Source organism: Bombina bombina, chromosome 4 (genome assembly GCF_027579735.1).
Source record: "Bombina bombina isolate aBomBom1 chromosome 4, aBomBom1.pri, whole genome shotgun sequence".
Taxonomy (NCBI): Eukaryota; Metazoa; Chordata; class Amphibia; order Anura; family Bombinatoridae; genus Bombina; species Bombina bombina.
This window is the reverse complement of record NC_069502.1, coordinates 792558008-792578937: the sequence shown is the minus strand read 5'-3', so window position 1 is coordinate 792578937 and position 20930 is coordinate 792558008. Positions and strand designations below refer to the sequence as shown.

Here is a 20930-nt window from a genome sequence, read left to right as displayed (position 1 = left end):
TCAGACAGTCAGTTTCATATTTGGGATAATGCATATGAATAAATCATTTTTTCTTACCTTAAAATTTGACTTTTTTCCTGTGGGCTGTTAGGCTCGCGGGGGCTGAAAATGCTTCATTTCTTTCATGTAATTAGCAAGAGTCCATGAGCTAGTGACGTATGGGATATACATTCCTACCAGGAGGGGCAAAGTCTCCCAAACCTCAAAATGCCTACAAATACACCCCTCACCACACCCACAATTCAGTTTTACAAACTTTGCCTCCGATGGAGGTGGTGAAGTAAGTTTGTGCTAGATTCTACGTTGATATGCGCTCCGCAGCAAGTTGGAGCCCGGTTTTCCTCTCAGCGTGCAGTGAATGTCAGAGGGATGTGAGGAGAGTATTGCCTATTTGAATGCAGTGATCTCCTTCTACGGGGTCTATTTCATAGGTTCTCTGTTATCGGTCGTAGAGATTCATCTCTTACCTCCCTTTTCAGATCGACGATATACTCTTATATATACCATTACCTCTGCTGATTCTCGTTTCAGTACTGGTTTGGCTTTCTACAAACATGTAGATGAGTGTCTTGGGGTAAGTAAATCTTATTTTCTGTGACACTCTAAGCTATGGTTGGGCACTTTGTTTATAAAGTTCTAAATATATGTATTCAAACATTTATTTGCCTTGACTCAGAATGTTCAACTTTCCTTATTTCAGACAGTCAGTTTCATATTTGGGATAATGCATTTGAATTATTCATTTTTTCTTACCTTCAAAAATTTGACTCTTTTTTTTCCTGTGGGCTGTTAGGCTCGCGGGGGCTGAAAATGCTTCATTTTATTGCGTCATTCTTGGCGCGGACTTTTTTGGCGCAAAAATTATTTTCCGTTTCCGGCGTCATACGTGTCGCCGGAAGTTGCGTCATTTTTTGACGTTATTTTGCGCCAAAAATGTCGGCGTTCCGGATGTGGCGTCATTTTTGGCGCCAAAAGCATTTAGGCGCCAAATAATGTGGGTGTCTTTTTTGGCATTTTTTCCCATTCCTGAAACTTTCATTTAAGGAATTTGATCAATTTTGCTTTATATGTTGTTTTTTCTCTTACATATTGCAAGATGTCTCACGTTGCATCTGAGTCAGAAGATACTACAGGAAAATCGCTGTCTACTGCTGGAGCTACCAAGCTAAGTGTATCTGCTATAATTTTTGGTACTGTTTCTCCAGCTTGTATTGCATGTCATGACAAACTTATTAATGCAGATAAAATTTCCTTTAGTACTGTTACATTACCTGTTGCTGTTCCGTCAACATCTAATTTTCAGAGTGTTCCTGATAAACATAAGAGATTTTATTTTTTAAATCCATTAAGAAGGCTATGTCTGTTATTTCTCTTTCTAGTTTACATAAAAGTCTTTTAAAACTTCTCTTTTTTCAGATGAATTTTTAAATGAACATCATCATTCTGATACTGATAATGGTTCTTCTGGTTCAGAGGTTTCTGTCTCAGAGGTTGATGCTGATAAATCTTTGTATTTGTTCAAGATGGAATTTATTCGTTCTTTATTTAAAGAAGTATTAATTGCATTAGAAATAGAGGATTCTGGTCCTCTTGATTCTAAATCTAAACGTTTAAATAAGGTTTTTAAATCTCCTGTAGTTATTCCAGAAGTGTTTAATCTCCCTGATGCTATTTCTGAAGTAATTTCCAGGGAATGGAATAATTTGGGTAATTCTTTTACTCCTTCTAAACGTTTAAGCAATTATATCCTGTGCCATCTGACAGATTAGAGTTTTTTTGGGACAAAATCCCTAAGGTTATGGGGCTGTCTCTACTCCTGCTAAATGTGCTACTATTCCTACGGCAGATAGTAATTCATTTAAGGATCCTTTAGATAGGAAAATTGAATCCTTTCTAAGAAAAGCTTACTTATGTTCAGGTAATCTTCTTAGACTTGCTATATTTTTAGCGGATGTTGCTGCAGCTTCAACTTTTTGGTTAGAAGCTTTAGCGCAACAAGTAACAGATCATAATTTTATAGCATTATTATTATTCTATAACATGCTAATAATTTTATTGGTGATACCATCTTTTGATATCATTAGAGTTGATGTCAGGTATATGTCTCTAGCTATTTTAGCTAGAAAAGCTTTATGGATTAAACTTGGAATACTGATATGTCTTCTAAGTCAACTTTGCTTTCCCTTTCTTTCCAGGGTAATAAATTATTATTTCAACTGTTTCTGGAAGGAAGGGAACTTTTTTTCCAAAGGATAAAAAATCTAAGGTAAATTTAGGTCTAATAATCATTTCGTTCCTTTCCTCACAATAAGGAACAAAAGCCTGATCCTTCATTCTCAGGAGCGGTATCAGTTTGGAAACTATTTCCAGTTTGGAATATATCCAAGCCTTTTAGAAAACCTATAGCCAGCTCCTAAGTACCCATGAAGGTGCGGACCTTATTCCAGCTCAGCTGGTATGGGGCAGATTACGTTTTCTTCAAAGAAATTTTGATCAATTCCGTTCTCAATTTCTGGTTTCAGAACATTGTTTCAGAAAGGTACAGAATTGGCTTCAGTTAAGGCCTCCTGCTAAGAGATTTTTTTCTTTCCCGTGTCCCAGTTAACACAGCAAAGGCTCAGCATTTCTGAAATGTGTTTCAGATCTAGAGTTGGCTGGAGTAATTATGCCAGTTCCAGTTCTAGAACAGGGGCTGGGGTTTTATTTTATCTCTTCATTGTACCAAAGAAGGTCAATTCCTTCAGACCAGTTCCGGATCTATCAATATTGAATCGTTATGTAAGGATACCAACATTCAAGATGGTTACTGTAGGACTGTCCTGCCTTTTGTTTAGCAAGGGCATTATATGTCTACAATAGATTTACAGGATGTGTATCTACAGATTCCGATTCATCCAGATCACTTTTAGTGTCTGAGATTCTCTTTTTAGACAAGCATTACCAGTTTTGTGGCTCTACCGTTTGGCCTAGCCTCAGTTCCAAGAATTTTTTTCAAAGGTTCTCGGTGCCCTTCTTTCTGTAATCAGAGAACAGGGTTTTTTGGTATTTCCTTATTGGACAATATCTGGGTACTTGCTCAGTCTTCTCATTTTCGAAGAATCTCATACGAATTGACTTGTGTTGTTTCTTCAAGTTCATGGTTGGAGGATCAATTTACCAATCAGTTCATTAATTCCTCAGACAAGTGTAACCTTTTTAGGTTTCTAGAATAGATTCAGTGTCTATGACTCTGTCCTTGTCAGACAAGAGAAGTTTAACATTGATATCAGCTTGTCAAAACCTTCAGTCACAATCATTCCCTTTGGTAGCCTTATGCATGGAAATTTTAGGTCTTAGGACTGCCGCATCAGATGCGATCTCCTTTGCTCGTTTTCACATGCGACCTCTTCAGCTCTGTATGCTGAACCAATGGTGCAGGGATTACTCAAAGATATCTCAATTAATATCTTTAAACCGATTATACGACACTCTCTGACATGGTGGGCAGATCACCATCGTTTAGTTCAGGGGGCTTCTTTGTTCTTCCGACCTGGACTATAATCTCAACAGATGCAAGTCTTACAGGTTGGGGAGCTGTGTGGGGGTATCTGACGGCACAAGGGGTTTGGGAATCTCAGGAGGTGAGATTTCCGATCAATATTTTGGAACTCCGTGCAATTTCAGAGCTCTTCAGTCTTGGCCTCTTCTGAAGAGAGAGTTGTTCATTTGTTTTCAGATAGACAATGTCACAACTGTGGCATACATCAATCATCAAGGAGAGACTCACAGTCCTCTGGCTATGAAAGAAGTATCTCGAATTTTGGTTTGGGCGGAATCCAGCTCCTGTCTAATCTCTGCGGTTCATATCCCAGGTATGGACAATTGGAAAGCGGATTATCTCAGTCGCCAAACGTTGCACCTGGGCGAATGGTCTTCACCCAGAGGTATTTCCTCAGATTGTTCAAATGTGGGAACTCTCAGAAATAGATCTGATGGCTTCTCATCTAAACAAGAAACTTCCCTGGTATCTGTCCGGATCCAGGGATCCTTGGGCGGAGGCAGTGGATGCATTATCTCTTCCTTACAAGTGTCATCCTGCCTATATCTTTCCGCCTCTAGTTCTTCTTCCAAGGGTATTCTCTAATATTCTAAAGGAATGCTCGTTTGTCCTGCTGGTAGCTCCAGCATGGCCTCACAGGTTTTGGTATGCGGATCTTGTCCGGATGGCCTCTTGCCAGCTGTGGACTCTTCCGTTAAGACCAGTCTTTCTGTCTCAAGGTTCTTTTTTCCATCAGGATCTCAAAACCTTAATTTTAAGGTGTGGAGTTTGAACGCTTGATTCTTGGTCAAAGAGGTTTCTCTGACTCTGTGATTGATATATGTGACAGGCTCGTAAATCTGTATCTAGAGAGATATATTATAGAGTCTGGAAGACTTATATTTCTTCAGGATGGTTTAGATAAAGGTTTGTCCGCAAGTTTCTTGAAAGACAAATCTCTGCTCTTTCTGTTCTTTTTCACAGAAGGATTGCTAATCTTCCTGATATTCATTGTTTTGTACAAGCTTTGGTTCGTATAAAACCTGTCATTCAATTTCTCCTCTTTGGAGTTTGAATTTGGTTCTGGGGGCTCTTCAAGCTTCTCCTTTTGAACCCATGCATTCTTTGGTCGTTATATTACTTTCTTGGAAAGTTTTGTTTCTTTTGGCCATCTCTTCTGCCAGAAGAGTCTCTGAATTATCTACTCTTTTTTGTGAGTCTCCTTTTCTGATTTTGCATCAGGATAAGGCGGTGCTGCGAACTTCTTTTGAATTTTTTACCTAAGGTTGTGAATTCTAACAACATTAGTAGAGAAATTGTGGTTCCTTCATTATGTCCTAATCCTATGAATTCTAAGGAGAAATCATTGCATTCTTTGGATGCTGTTAGAGCTTTGTAATATTATGTTGAAGCTACTAAGTCTTTCCGAAAGACTTCTAGTCTATTTGTCATTTTTTCCGGTTCTAGAAAAGACCAGAAAGCTTCTGCCATTTCTTTGGCATCTTGGTTGAAATCTTTATTTCATCATGCCTATGTTGAGTCGGGTAACACTCCGCCTCAAAGGATTACAGCTCATTCTACTAGGTCAGTTTCTACTTCCTGGGCGTTTAAGAATGAAGCTTCGGTTGATCAGATTTGCAAAACAGCAACTTGGTCCTCTTTGCATACTTTTACTAAATTCTACCATTTTTATGTGTTTTCTTCTTCTGAAGCAGTTTTTGGTAGAAACGTACTTCAGGCAGTGGTTTCAGTTTGAATCTTCTGCTTATGTTTTTTCATTAAAATTTTATTCTGGGTGTGGATTATTTTCAGCAGGAATTGGCTGTCTTTATTTTATCCCTCCCTCTCTAGTGACTCTTGTGTGGAAAGATCCACATCTTGGGTAATCATTATCCCATACGTCACTAGCTCATGGACTCTTGCTAATTACATGAAAGAAAACATAATTTATGTAAGAACTTACCTGATAAATTCATTTCTTTCATATTAGCAAGAGTCCATGAGGCCCGCCCTTTTTTGTGGTGGTTTTGATTTTTTTGTATAAAGCACAATTATTCCAATTCCTTATTTTATATGCTTTCGCACTTTTTTCTTATCACCCCACTTCTTGGCTATTCGTTAAACTGAATTGTGGGTGTGGTGAGGGGTGTATTTATAGGCATTTTAAGGTTTGGGAAACTTTGCCCCTCCTGGTAGGAATGTATATCCCATACGTCACTAGCTCATGGACTCTTGCTAATATGAAAGAAATGAATTTATCAGGTAAGTTCTTACATAAATTATGTTTTTATTGCGTCATTTTTGGCGCGGACTTTCTTGGCGCAAAATTTTTTTTTCTCCATTTGTTGCGTCATTTTTTTGACGTTTTTGCGCCAAAAAATGTCGGCGTTACCGGATGTGGCGCCAAAAGCATTTAGGCGCCAAATAATGTGGGCGGCTTTTTTGGCGCTAAAAAATTTGAGTCTCCACAATATTTAAGTTTCATTATTTATTGCTTCTGGTTGCTAGAAGCTTGTTCATTGTCATTTTTTTCCCATTCCTGAAACTGTCATTTAAGGAATTTGATCTTTTTTGCTTTATATGTTGTTTTTTTCTATTACATATTGCAAGATGTCTCAGATTGACCCTGAATCAGAAGCCACTTTTGGAAAAACGCTTAACTGAGTTTCAGTTCTACCAAAGCTAAGTTCATTTATTTTAAATATTATAAATGTTTATCTTTAGCTATGGTTTGTAATAAGGTATTATGATATACTTTTACATGCAGAATCCATTAGTGTTTATGCTTTATATATTTCCATTCTTACATTTTATGTACAAGAAATATTTAGAAGATTTATAAGAAATATTTTCTGATTCTATTTTAAAGGCTTTGTCTGACTTCGTGCCTTCTAATAAAATTTTTAGGTCTTTTTCACTTCTTTTTTAATTATTGAAGTTTCAAATGACCAACAACATACTGATTTATCCTTCTCTGATGATGTTTTTTCTCTTTCAGAAATCTTCTTCATCAGATATTGACACTAACAAATCTACTTTTTTATTATTTTTCTATTATTAAAGTACATTTGTTATTTGTTGAAAGGTGTTGATTATTTTGGATATTAAGGTAACTAGTTCTTTAAGACTAGCTGACACTATTTCTGCCTATTTATTTCTTCTGTGTTTTCAGAGGTTTTCTTTCCAATTCCCCATTCTAGGGAATGGAATAGGCTGAGAATTTTCTTTTATTCCTTTTTCAAAGGTTTTAAACTATATTCTTTGCCAGCAGTTAAATTCAATTTGGAGGGTTCTCCAATTTATTGGGGCTCTCTCTACTTCTACTAATTATGCTATTGTTTCTATAGCAAAATACTATTTATTTTCCTTTAGATAGTTGTATATTATTTATGGAAAATTATTTAGTTTCAGGTACTTTTCTTGGTCCTGTGATTTATCTGGATATTGCAATTGCTTCATTTTTCTGTTTACTTTAAGATCAAGTATCAGATTATGATTTATTTTAGCATTGTTAAGGGACCACATTTACTAGACTAGGTGCTGTTGCATTTGTCTTGTTGTTTTGCATTTATTGATTATGCAAGTCCACTGTATTGACTGGTCCTTTAAACTGTACTATCATGCTAATAATTTCATTTGTGTCTTCATTTTATTGAATATTTTCGCAAATGAGGGTTAATCTATGTCTTTAGCTATTTTAGCTAGAAGAATTTTGTTCTAAGATAATCAATTATTTGTTTTATAATTGGATTCAATTCTTAACTGTTACTCTGGGCTTCAAGATTGAGTTCTAAGACTAAAACTTTAAGCTTATACTAGTTTAGTTGTTCTTATTAAGGAACAAATTCCTGAGTTCTTTCCCAAGTAACATGTTTATAATTGGGGTTCGAAATCAGCTCCCTAATATTGCGATGTACGTGCCGTATTCCAGCTTGGCTGGTAAGGGGCAGGTTAAGATTTCTTTGAAATTTATTTGGTTCTATTTTGTCCAAATTTCTTTGATTTTTTTCCAGTAAGGCTAACACTTTCTTTAAGTGTGTTTCTGCCCTATATATTTTGGGTACTGTTGAAGCATGGCTGGGCACCCATGGGGTTCAAGCGCTGCTCAGACCTGGAATCTTCTGGGGTATTTCTTCCAGTTCCTTTTTTAGGAACCGGGTTTGGAGTTTTATTCAAACTATTTTGCCTTTTTATGGTCATTGATAGCATTATTTGTTTTCATTAGATACAATAAATGCATATTTTCATTTTTCTGTTTTCATTCAGATTATTTTCTGAGGATGCGGAATCTCATATGATTCACTTGCTCTTCAGGAAATAGTTAGAGGATATTTTTTTCAAAAGCTCTTGATTCCTCACACAAGGGTCACCTTTTTTAGGTTTCCAGAAAGTTTGTGTCATTGTCTTTGTCTTTATCAGACAAGGGATAATTCTATTGGGTTCCGTCTGTCGGTACCTTTAGTCTCTATTATTTCCTTCAGTTGCTATATATGCATAGAAGTTTTAGGTCTTATGGCCACAGCATTGGATTCAATTCCCTTTGCTCATTTTCACTAGAAAGAACCTTTCCAGTCTTTTATGAGTGTTGTTTCTTCTAGAATATGGTTGGAGGATCAATTTACCAAAAAGTTCGTTGATTCCTCAGACAAGGGTAACCTTTTTAGGTTTCCTGATAGATTCAGTGTCCTTGACTCTGTCTCTGACGGACAAGAGACGTCTGAAATTGGTTTCAGCTTGTCGAAACCTTCAGTCTCAATCTTTCCCTTCGGTAGCCTTATGCATGGAAATTCTAGGTCTTATGACTGCTGCATTGGACGCGGTTCCCTTTGCTCGTTTTCACATGCGACCTCTTCAGCTCTGTATGCTGAACCAGTGGTGCAGGGATTATACAAAGATATCTCAATTAATATCTTTAATACCGATTGTTCGACACTTTCTGACGTGGTGGACAGACCACCATCGTTTAATTCAGGGGGCTTCTTTTGTTCTTCCAACCTGGACTGAGATTTCAACAGATGCAAGTCTGACAGGTTGGGGAGCTGTTTGGGGGTCTCTGACAGCACAAGGGGTTTGGGAATCTCAGGAGGTGAGATTACCAATCAATATTTTGGAACTCCGTGCAATTTTCAGAGCTCTTCAGTCATGGCCTCTTCTAAAGAGAGAGTCGTTCATTTGTTTTCAGACGGACAATGTCACAACTGTGGCATATGTCAATCATCAAGGAGGGACTCACAGTCCTCTGGCTATGAAAGAAGTATCTTGAATTCTGGTTTGGGCGGAATCCAGGTATAGACAATTGGGAAGTGGATTATCTCAGTCACCAAACGTTACATCCGGCGAATGGTCTCTTCACCCAGAGGTATTTCTTCAGATTGTTTAAATGTGGGGACTTCCAGAAATAGATCTGATGGCTTCTCATCTAAACAAGAAGCTTCCCAGGTATCTGTCCAGATCCAGGGATCCTCAGGCGGAGGCAGTGGATGCATTGTCACTTCCTTGGAAGTATCATCCTGCCTATATCTTTCCACCTCTAGTTCTTCTTCCAAGAGTAATTTCCAAGATTCTAAGGGGTGCTCGTCTGTTCTGCTGGTGGCTCCAGCATGATCTCACAGGTTTTGGTATGCGGATCTTGTCCGGATGGCCACTTGCCAACCGTGCACTCTTCCGTTAAGACCAGACCTTCTATCACAAGGTCCTTTTTTTCCATAAGGATCTCAAATCCTTAAATTTGAAGGTATAGAGATTGAACGCTTGATTCTCAGTCATAGAGGTTTCTCTGACTCTCTGATTAATACTATGTTACAGGCTCGTAAATCTGTATCTAGGAAGATATATTATCGAGTCTGGAAGGTTTACATTTCTTGGTGTTTTTCTCATCATTTTTCTTGGCATTCTTTTAGAATTCCTAGAATTTTACAGTTTCTTCAGGATGGTTTGGATGAAGGTTTGTCTGCAAGTTCCTTGAAGGACAAATCTCTGCTCTTTCTGTTCTTTTTCACAGAAAGATTACTAGTCTTCCTGTTATTCATTGTTTTGTAAAAGCTTTGGTTCGTATAAAACCTGTTATTAAGTCAATTTCTCCTCCTTGGAGTTTGAATTTGGTTCTGAGGACTCTTCAAGCTCCTCCGTTTGAACCTATGCATTCGCTGGACATTAAATTACTTTCTTGGAAAGTTTTGTTTCTTTTGGCCATCTCTTCTGCTAGAAGAGTTTCTGATTTTTCTGCTCTTTCTTGTGAGTCTCCTTTTCTGATTTTTCATCAGGATAAGGCGGCGTTGCGAACTTCTTTTCAATTTTTACCTAAGGTTGTGAATTCTAACAACATTAGTAGAGAAATTGTGGTTCCTTCATTGTGTCCTAATCCTAAGAATCCTAAGGAAAGATCGTTGCATTCTTTGGATGTAGTTAGAGCTTTGAAATATGTTGAAGCTACTAAAAATTTCCGAAAGACTTCTAGTCTATTTGTTATCTTTTCCGGTTCTAGGAAAGGTCAGAAGGCCTCTGCCATTTCTTTGGCGTCTTAGTTAAAGTCTTTGATTCATCATGCTTATGTCGAGTAGGGTAAAACTCCGCCTCAAAGGATTACAGCTCATTCTACTAGGTCAGTTTCTACTTCCTGGGCGTTTAGGAATGAAGCTTCGGTTGATCAGATTTGCAAAGCAGCAACTTGGTCTTCTTTGCATACTTTTACTAAATTCTACCATTTTGATGTATTTTCTTCTTCTGAAGCAGTTTTTGGTAGAAAAGTACTTCAGGCAGCTGTTTCAGTATGATTCTTCTGCTTATAATTTCAGTTTTTTTCATTATAAGATTTAAACTTTATTTTGGGTGTGGATTATTTTCAGCGGAATTGGCTGTCTTTATTTTATCCCTCCCTCTCTAGTGACTCTTGCGTGGAAGATCCACATCTTGGGTATTCATTATCCCATACGTCACTAGCTCATGGACTCTTGCTAATTACATGAAAGAAAACATAATTTATGTAAGAACTTACCTGATAAATTCATTTCTTTCATATTAGCAAGAGTCCATGAGGCCCACCCTTTTTTGTGGTGGTTATGATTTTTTTGTATAAAGCACAATTATTCCAATTCCTTATTTTTTATGCTTTCGCACTTTTGTCTTATCACCCCACTTCTTGGCTATGCGTTAAACTGATTTGTGGGTGTGGTGAGGGGTGTATTTATAGGCATTTTGAGGTTTGGGAAACTTTGCCCCTCCTGGTAGGAATGTATATCCCATACGTCACTAGCTCATGGACTCTTGCTAATATGAAAGAAATGAATTTATCAGGTAAGTTCTTACATAAATTATGTTTTTTAATAAAGGCAACAGTTAGAAGTCTGAGAACTTCAGCCTCACTCATTTCAAAGCTCCAAAGTCACCAATGTCTTTGTTGAGTTCTACTGCCCCTCAAAATGCCGACTGCTACAGCTTGTACTATTGTGCGTGTGTGCACAGATGTTGCTTTGTTATGTTTATTGTATTTGTAAAGCTTGCTTCCTTTTCACTGTGTGCTGTATCATTACATTCTAGCGCCTAGATTACGAGTCTTGCATTAGCCTTAAAAAGCAGCGTTGAGAGGTCCCAACGCTGCTTTTTAACGCCCGCTGGTATTACGAGTCTGGCAGGTACAGGTGTACCGCTCACTTTTCTTCCGCGACTCGAGCATACTGCCAATCCCCTTACGTCAATTTGCGTATCCTATCTTTTTAATGGGATTTGCCTAACGCCGGTATTACGAGTCTTGGAAGAAGTGAGCGGTAGACCCTCTCCTGTCAAGACTTGTACCGCATTTTAAAGTCTGTAGTTAAGAGTTTTATGGGCTAACGCCGGAATATAAAACTCTTAAAGTGCTAAAAAGTACACTAACACCCATAAACTACCTATTAACCCCTAAACCGAGCCCCCCACCGCAAACACTTAAATAAATATATTAACCCCAAATCTGCCTATCGGACATCGCCGCCACTTTAATAAATATATTAATCCCTAAACCGCCGCACTCCCGCCTCGCAAACACTAGTTAAATTTTATTAACCCCTAATCTGCCGTCCCTAATATCGCCGCCACCTACTTACATTTATTAACCCCTAATCTGCCACCACCGTCGCAGCTACTATATTAAAGGTATTAACCCCTAAACCTAACCCTACCCCCCCTAACTTAAATATAATTTAAAATAATCTAAATAAAATTACTACAATTAAATAAATTAATTCTATTTAAAACTAAATACTTACCTATAAAATAAACCCTAAGCTAGCTACAATATAACTAATAGTTACATTGTAGCTAGCTTAGGGTTTATATTTATTTTACAGGCAACTTTGTATTTATTTTAACTAGGTACAATAGTTATTAAATAGTTATTAACTATTTAATAACTACCTAGTTAAAATAAAGACAAATATACCTGTAAAATAAATCCTAACCTAAGTTACAATTACACCTAACACTACACTATCATTAAATAAATTACCTAAACTACCTACAATTAATTACAATTAAATGAAATAAACTAAATTACGGAAAAAAACACTAAATTACAGAGAAAAAAAAAAGAATTACAAGAATTTTAAACTAATTACACCTAATCTAATCCCCCTAATAAAATAAAAAAGCCCCCCAAAATAATAAAATTCCCTACCCTACACTAAATTACAAATAGCCCTTAAAAGGGCCTTTTGCGGGGCATTGCCCCAAAGTAATCAGCTCTTTCACCTGTAAAAAAAAAAAAAAATACAATAGCCCCCAACATTAAAACCCACCACCCACACACCCAACCCTACACTAAAACCCACCCAATCCCCCCTTAAAAAAACCTAACACTACCCCCCTGAAGATCTCCCTACCTTGAGCCGTCTTCACCCAGCCGGACACAAGTGGACCTCCAGAGGGGCAGAAGTCTTCATCCGATCCGGGCAGAAGAGGTCCTCCAAGCGGCAGAAGTCTTCATCCAGGCGGCATCTTCTATCTTCATCCACCCGGAGCGCATCCATCTTCAATCTAGCCGACGCGGAGCCATCCTCTTCCATCGACGTCCTAACGAAGAATGAAGGTTCCTTTAAATGACGTCATCCAAGATAGCGTCCCTTGAATTCTGATTGGCTGATAGGATGCTATCAGCCAATCGGAATTAAGGTAGGAAAAATCCTATTGGCTGATCCAATCAGCCAATAGGATTGAGCTTGCATTCTATTGGCTGATTGGATCAGCCAATAGAATGCGAGCTCAATCCTATTGGCTGATCCAATCCAAGGTTGGGAGATCTGCAGGGCGGTAGTGTTATTTTTTTTAAGGGGGGGTGAAAAGCTGATTACTTTGGGGCAATGCCCCGCAAAAGGCCCTTTTAAGGGCTATTTGTAATTTAGTGTAGGGTAGGGACTTTTATTATTTTGGGGGGCTTTTTTATTTTATTAGGGGGATTAGATTAGGTGTAATTAGTTTTCATTCTTGTAATTCTTTTTTTTCTGTAATTTAGTTTATTTAATTGTAATTAATTGTAGGTAGTTTAGGTAATTAGTTTAATGATAGTGTAGTGTTAGGTGTAATTGTAACTTAGGTTAGGATTTATTTTACAGGTATATTTGTCTTTATTTTAACTAGGAAGTTATTAAATAGTTAATAACTATTTAATAACTATTGTACCTAGTTAAAATAAATACAAACTTGCCTGTAAAATAAATATAAATCCTAAAATAGCTACAATGTAACTATTAGTTATATTGTAGCTAGCTTAGGGTTTATTTTATCGTTAAGTATTTAGTTTTAAATAGGATAAATTTATTTAATGATGGTAAATTTATTTAGTTTAATTTAAATTATATTTAAGTTAGAGGGGTGTTAGGGTTAGGTTTAGGGGTTAATAAATTTATAATAGTGGCGGCGACGTTGGTGGCGGCAGATTAGGGGTTAATAAATTTAATATAGTTGCGGCGACATTGAGGGGGCAGATTACGGGTTAATAAATATAATGTAGGTGGCGGCGATGTTGGGGGCAGTAGATTAGGGGTTCATAAGTATAATGTAGGTGGCGGCGGTGTCCGGCGCGGCAGATTAGGGGTTAACAATATAATGTAGGTGTCAGCGATAGCGGGGGCGGCAGATTAGGGGTTAATAAGTGTAATATTAGGGGTGTTTAGACTCGGGTTCATGTTAGGGTGTTAGGTGCAGACATAGAATTACTTTCCCCATAGGAAACAATGGGGCTGCGTTAGGAGCTGAACGCTGCTTTTTTGCAGGTGTTAGGTTTTTTTTCAGCCAGCTCAGCGCTGACTTAAATAACGCTGGTATTGAGGTGAGATGTGGAGCTAAATTTTGCTCTACGCTCACCTTTTTGCGGATAACGAGAGGTTTAAAAAAACCTGTAATACCAGCGTTGTCTTAAGGGAGCGGTGGGAAAAAAAGGCTCGTTAGCAACGCAAGCCTTACCGACAAAAACTCGTAATCTAGCCGTAGGTAAGTTATGCATTGTTAATGTAGTTAAAGGGACACTAAAGTAAAATTTGATGGGATTGGATGACATTTTAAACAACTTTCCAATTTATTTCTATTATTCATTTTACTCAGTTCTCTTGGTGTCCTTTATTTAAGAGTAATTCTTGGTGAGCTCAGGAGTGTGCAAGTGTCTTCAGCCATCTTGCAGAAGTATTTGCAACATAGTATATAGCAATGTTATTCATAGATACTAACACTGCTGTCACAGACTACTATAGGACACATGCACACTCCTAAACTTCTATCAGCCTACTTAGCTTTACTCTTTCCAAAGGATATCAGGAGAACAAAGCAGATTTGACAATAGAAGTACATTGGAACATTGATTAAAAGCATGTGCTCTGTCTGAATCGTGAAAGTTTAATTTTGACTTTACTGCCCCTTTAAATATAAGTTTTCTAAGTTTATGATTAATAATAATTGGCATTTTTTGAGGATAAAGGCAATACTTACCAGTGTGAAAAGCTTTTGTCTTCAATTCAAATCTCCAAAGTCCCCAATGACTTTGCTGAGCCCTTCAAAAAACCCACAGCCAGGAATTACACCCATTGCAGACCTGGGTTGGTTTCAAGCATGAAACAAAGCAAGGCCTGAGTTTTCAGACAAGTATTGTTTTTAGGGATATATTGTTTAATAATCTAATAGTAAAATAAAAAGTATTTCCCTTTAATGCAAACCGCACTACAACTAAATAACATAATTACTTGTACATCAGAGTTATCTTTACATTTAAACAGCCTCCTAGAAAGTCAAATGGTGAGATCAGATATTAGAATGAGACTGAAGCAGATGCCTTGAGAAGCAAGACAAGAAGAGGGGGCACGAGAAGAAGGCATGTCGCTCAGACACATCACACATGTACACTCACCTGTACCCTGGCCCCTCAGACACATCACACACGTACACTCACCTGTGCCCTGTATCCCTCAGACACATCACACATGTACACTCACCTGTGCCCTGTATCCCTCAGACACATCACACACATACACTCACCTGTGCCCTGTATCCCTCAGACACATCACACATGTACACTCACCTGTGCCCTGTATCCCTCAGACACATCACACACATACACTCACCTGTGCCCTGTATCCCTCAGACACATCACACACGTACACTCACCTGTGCCCTGTATCCCTCAGACACATCACACACGTACACGCACCTGTGCCCTGTATACCTCAGACACATCACACACGTACACTCACCTGTGCCCTGTATTCCTCAGACACATCACACATGTACACTCACCTGTGCCCTATATCTCTCAGACACATCACACACGTACACTCACCTGTGCCCTGTATCCCTCAGGCACATCACACATGAACACTCACCTGTGCCCTGTATCCCTCAGACACATCACACACGTACACTCACCTGTGCCCTGTATCCCTCAGACACATCACACATGTACACTCACCTGTGTCCTGTATCCCTCAGACACATCACACATGTACACTCACCTGTGCCCTGTATCCCTCAGACACATCACACACGTACACTCACCTGTGTCCTGTATCCCTCAGACACATCACACATGTACACTCACCTGTGCCCTGTATCCCTCAGACACATCACACATGTACACTCACCTGTGCCCTGTATCCCTCAGACACATCACACACGTACACTCACCTGTACCCTGTATCCCTCAGGCACATCACACACGTACACTCACCTGTGCCCTGCATCCCTCAGACACATCACACATGTACACTCACCTGTACCCATCAGACACATCACACATGTACACTCACCTGTGCCCTGTATCCCTTAGACACATCACACATGTACACTCACCTGTGCCCTGTATCCCTCAGACACATCACACACGTACACTCACCTGTACCCTGTATCCCTCAGGCACATCACACACGTACACTCACCTGTGCCCTGTATCCCTCAGACACATCACACACGTACACTCACCTGTGCCCTGTATCCCTCAGGCACATCACACACGTACACTCACCTGTACTTATATTGTCACATATTTCCTGCTCAGCTGCTTCTGGCATATTCCGTAGCCACTGATCTGCTGCTTGTTCTGTTTTACATGAAATCTTAGCATCATTTTAACCTAAAATAAAAAACAGGAAAGAAAAGGAAAGAATCAGTTTCTTGTGTCTTTTAAAAAAAAAAAATAAGATTAAAATAAAATGTAAAAAAAAAATGTCTTATTTAAAAGGGACAGTAAAGTCAAAATTAAACTTACATGATACAGGTAGAGCATGCAATTTTAAACAACTTTCCAATTTACTTCTGTTATCAAATTTGCTACATTCTCATGCTATCTTTTATTGAAAAGTAAAACTATGTAGGCTCCTAAGAGCTTAGGAGTGTGCAGGTGTCTTTAGTACTCTATGGCAGAAGTGTTTTGCAACATTATTTGTAGCTTTGTCTTACAAGGTTGCAAAACACTGCTGCCATGGAGTACTAAAAACATGTGCACACTTCTGAGCTCTTATGAGCCTACATAGTTTTACCCTTCAATAAAAGATACCATGAGAATTAAGCAAATTTGATAACAGAAGAAAATTGGAAAGTTGTTTAAAATCGCATGTTCTACCTGTGTCATGTAAGTTTAATTTTGTCTTTACTGTCCCTTTAAGTTAAATAAACCTGAACCTATACCACAAACAGTCATATTTGGAACAAATGTTCCATATAATGACATAAACACGATAATTACAACCTGTGTCATGCAATAAAGCAAGTTAGGTGGGATTCAGTTACTATACTAGCTACAAATACACCCCCATTGTAACCAATTAGAAATTCCATGTGAGATGTATTACAGATGTATTGCTTATTAATACCTTACTACATTACACTTTACAAATGCACTTAAATCAGTAAAAAGCCCAATACCTGGCATGGTGACAATACATCACTAGTTTTCCAACAGCTCCTTACCTGACATGGGGACAATACAGCACTAGTGTTCCAACAGCCCCTATCCCTGACATGGAGACAATACAGCACTAATGTTCCAACAGCCCCTATACCTGACATGGAGACAATACAGCACTAATATTCCAACAGCCCCAATACCTGACATGGAGACAATACAGCACTAATATTCCAACAGCCCCAATACCTGACATGGAGACAATACAGCACTAATATTCCAACAGCCCCAATACCTGACATGAAGAAAATACAGCACTAATATTCCAACAGCCCCAATACCTGACATGGAGAAAATACAGCACTAATATTCCAACAGACCCAATACCGGATATGGTGACAATACAGCACTAGTATTCCAACAGCCCCTATACCTGACATTGGGACAATACAGCACTAGTATTCTAACAGCCCCTATACCTGACATGGGGACAATACCATACTAGTATCCTAAAAGCCCTATATACCTGGTATTGGGGCAATACCATACTAGTATTCTAACAGCCCCTATACCTGACATGGGGACAATACCATACTAGTATCCTAAAAGCCCTATATACCTGGCATTGGGGCAATACCATACTAGTATTCTAACACCCCCTATACCTGACATGGAGACAATACAGCACTAATATTCCAACAGCCCCAATACCTGACATGGGGACAATACAGCACTAATATTCCAACAGACCCAATACCGGATATGGTGACAATACAGCACTAGTATTCTAACAGCCCTTATACCTGACATGGGGACAATACCATACTAGTATCCTAAAAGCCCTATATACCTGGCATTGGGGCAATACCATACTAGTATTCTAACAGCCCCTATATCTGATATGGATACAATACAGCACTAATATTCCAACAGCTCCTATACCTGACATTGGGATATCATAAAGACTCACTTTAATACCCAAACATTATGATGTGATACCAAAGGGCAAGTCTACTTGAAAATTCTTGTTTTTACCTCTATTATTACCTTGCATCTAAGCCTCTGTAAAACTGCTCCCTTATATCTCTTTTTACAAACTTGCATTTCAGCAAATTTGTGTTACTTGTTTCCTGTATAACTCCACAGGAGTGAGCACAATGTTATCTTTATGACACACTTGAACTAGCACTGTCTGGCTGTGAAAAGCTAATCAAAAGCAATGAGATAATAGGCAGCATGTAGGGGCTTAGAAACAGGCAGATGTTTAGAGGTTATGAAGTATATTAATATAACAATGTTATCCAAAGCTGGGGAATGGGTAGTAAAGGGAGATGAAAGTCAAAATTATATTTGTGTCCTGAGCACAATATAAAGCAGTATTTGTAAATTTGTACATTATTGAAAACATGTATGATAATGAGTCCACCTTAAGTATGCTCTTCGAAAAAGTTCTGCTGTCATTCTATTTATATCCATGAAAACCAGGAACCAGCTAAACTCCTCCCCAAACCCACTGCTGCACCACTTAATCCCCCCACACAAGCCAGAGAGTACTGAGCTTTCATGATCAATATACAGATGTTTCATTAAAGAGCTCTGGTGATAGAACCGTGCATTGTCAGGAGGGGAAGATCCAGTCAAGAATAAGCAGCTCTTTAACAGACAGTATATTACATAGTTTTTCAAATTATCCAGGGACTACAGAGATACAGAATAGTTTGTTACATAATGTCCCTTGATCTCCTGTCCCAGGTCATATAATATACCTGTGTTATTACCCTTCACAGCTCACAGTGAGTATTTGTTCATTGCTCCCAGTTAGTAAAAATACAAATGAACATCAATATTTTACAATTGCAATCTGTCTGGCTTGAGGACCATCACTTACATTATTATTATTAACTGGAATTAAATCATTTTAGAAGAAGATACAAAATCAGCTTCTGCCATAGATCCCTCACCTGCAGCAACGTCTGATGGGGTCTCCACTGACTCAATATTCTGTACAAGATCTGTAGCTCATGTGTAAAGAATTTCCTCACTCTGACCTGTTAATTCTAATAGGCAATACAAATGAGTGTCTTTCTGCTAATCATGAAACAGTTTTTCTTTTATATAGTATTTTTAAATGTATTCCAGTTATGTATTAATTGTTAAAGATGAACTGTTGCAGGATAAACCTACCTGCTAATGTGCATCAAATCCTAAGCATTCAATGTGTTTACTGTTAGTCTGTTACATAAATATGTTTTTGCATATAAAATATTAATTTATAAATTGCTTTGATATGCATGACAAACTTTTTGCCTAACAAACTCCTTTACAAATGTTTATATTTATGTAGAGTATAAAACTTGTTTATAATCAGACAGCTCATTAGATCACACATGACGGATTCACTGTAGATTTGCTCTGTGTCAGTCACGTCAGTAGTGTTTGTGCATTTCCTGAGTGAGAGATTTATTACTACACAGTGTTACCTGAACTCTCATTTCCTGGGATCTCCATAGTCTTTAGTGCTTGGTGAGTCTCCATCATGACGTCCTTGTAAAGCTCCCTGTGTCCCTCTATATACTCCCACTCCTCCATAGAGAAATACACAGCAACATCATCACACTTTATAGGCACCTGAAACACACACAACTCATTCAGCACTGACACAGGGACTGGTTCTGTCACACACTTTTACTGAAAGAGCCAGGATAATATTACTGAGAACATGCACTACTTTGTTCTCTACCTCGTACCATCTGTATCGCCCGATTTGGAATTAGAAGGCATTGGTTAATATAATTTGTAACAAAAGAGTGGTATTTTGTGTGTGGCTAAATTAGCGCACCCTATTCCTATACTTATAATGGTAACTGCTAATTAGTGTGCTAGCCAAATTTACTATGATATTACCACATCAACAATGTACATGATACATTCTAATAAAGTATTTAAATGCTGGTGTAAACTGTTAAAAAGAAGAAGAGAAGAGGCGCCAAATGGTGTGTATCGTTTGAACTACAGAAGGCCAAGCCCCCAAATAAACCTTACTTACAAGATTTCCAGCACTTGAGAAGTGCCACATATGCCTTCTGAACTATTTGCAGCCGTCCAGCTAGCTGTATTTGGCCAATGTTGCTTCAGTATTAGGCTGTGCAAGACAAAAATACAAAAGTGCCACAATAGTGTGTATCAGTGAGAACACTAGCAAGTGCGCAAATATTGAAATGTACTCACGAGATGTGGGGCACTTGAGAAGTGCCACAAAGACCTCCTGGACACTTGTCAGCTACCAGATCACTGTGTTCACAGGTTATCCTCTGGGCTAAAACGTAAGGTCCACAAAGACTCCAAAAAGCACCTAGGGATTCACCCTCCAATCGATAAAAATATCAGTGCACAAATGGCAGAAAATAAAATACCAAAAATGCCGTGCTACTAGTATAATATAAAATGTTTAATAAAAACAATTATCACAACGCGTTTCCTGGTTACTAAGACCGTTTCCTCAGGTGTATAATAAGATACAAAGTAGCACAATTTTATAGCCCATGTCGGCGTCTACCCCGACAAAGAGCGCATGCGTGAGCAACTTCTAACCCGTATAGCCAATCGGCATCATTCGAAAAACCGGCTAAATGTTGATAGGTTACTAGACTGGGGGCTTGGTTTGTCCAGCCTCGATTTTGGCCAATTGGCCGTGAATTAATTATATCCAATGTCAAAACTATTTTTAACCCATTGGTAGGGCTTAAAATATATTGTGCATGTAATTGCCATCAGTGATAATATTTTTTGTGTGTATTACCCGGACTACAATAACATGCTTACGAATGTTTAAGAAGATTTTCGATGTTGCTATGATTGAATATCGGATAGTTGTTCATGCATTTACATATGTTTGACAAAATAGACTCTCTATGTAATAAATAACATATGCATAATACAAATACATAGACTAATGTAATAAAATATAATATTTATAAAAAATCGTTAAAACCATAATTATTTTCGTGTACTAGACTGTGTGTGTATATCAGGTCTATTTTATTTGAAACCATTAAC

At 38.1% G+C, this 20930-nt stretch overlaps 1 long non-coding RNA gene across 2 annotated transcripts in view; it reads right to left on the bottom strand.

Moving 5' to 3' along the window:
- The window catches only part of LOC128656989 (uncharacterized), a 47268-nt gene extending 26886 nt beyond the window's left edge, over positions 1–20382 (bottom strand). The window contains exons 1-4 of one of the 2 annotated variants that reach the window (XR_008402075.1): positions 19921–20382; positions 19355–19502; positions 18836–18931; positions 15996–16103 (exon numbers count right to left, since the gene is read on the bottom strand). This is a non-coding gene — a long non-coding RNA (uncharacterized LOC128656989). Of the gene's footprint in view, positions 1–15995; positions 16104–18835; positions 18932–19354 lie in introns of both variants that reach the window. The other variant, XR_008402074.1, reaches the window with a different exon arrangement.
- Positions 20383–20930: the final 548 nt, after the last annotated feature.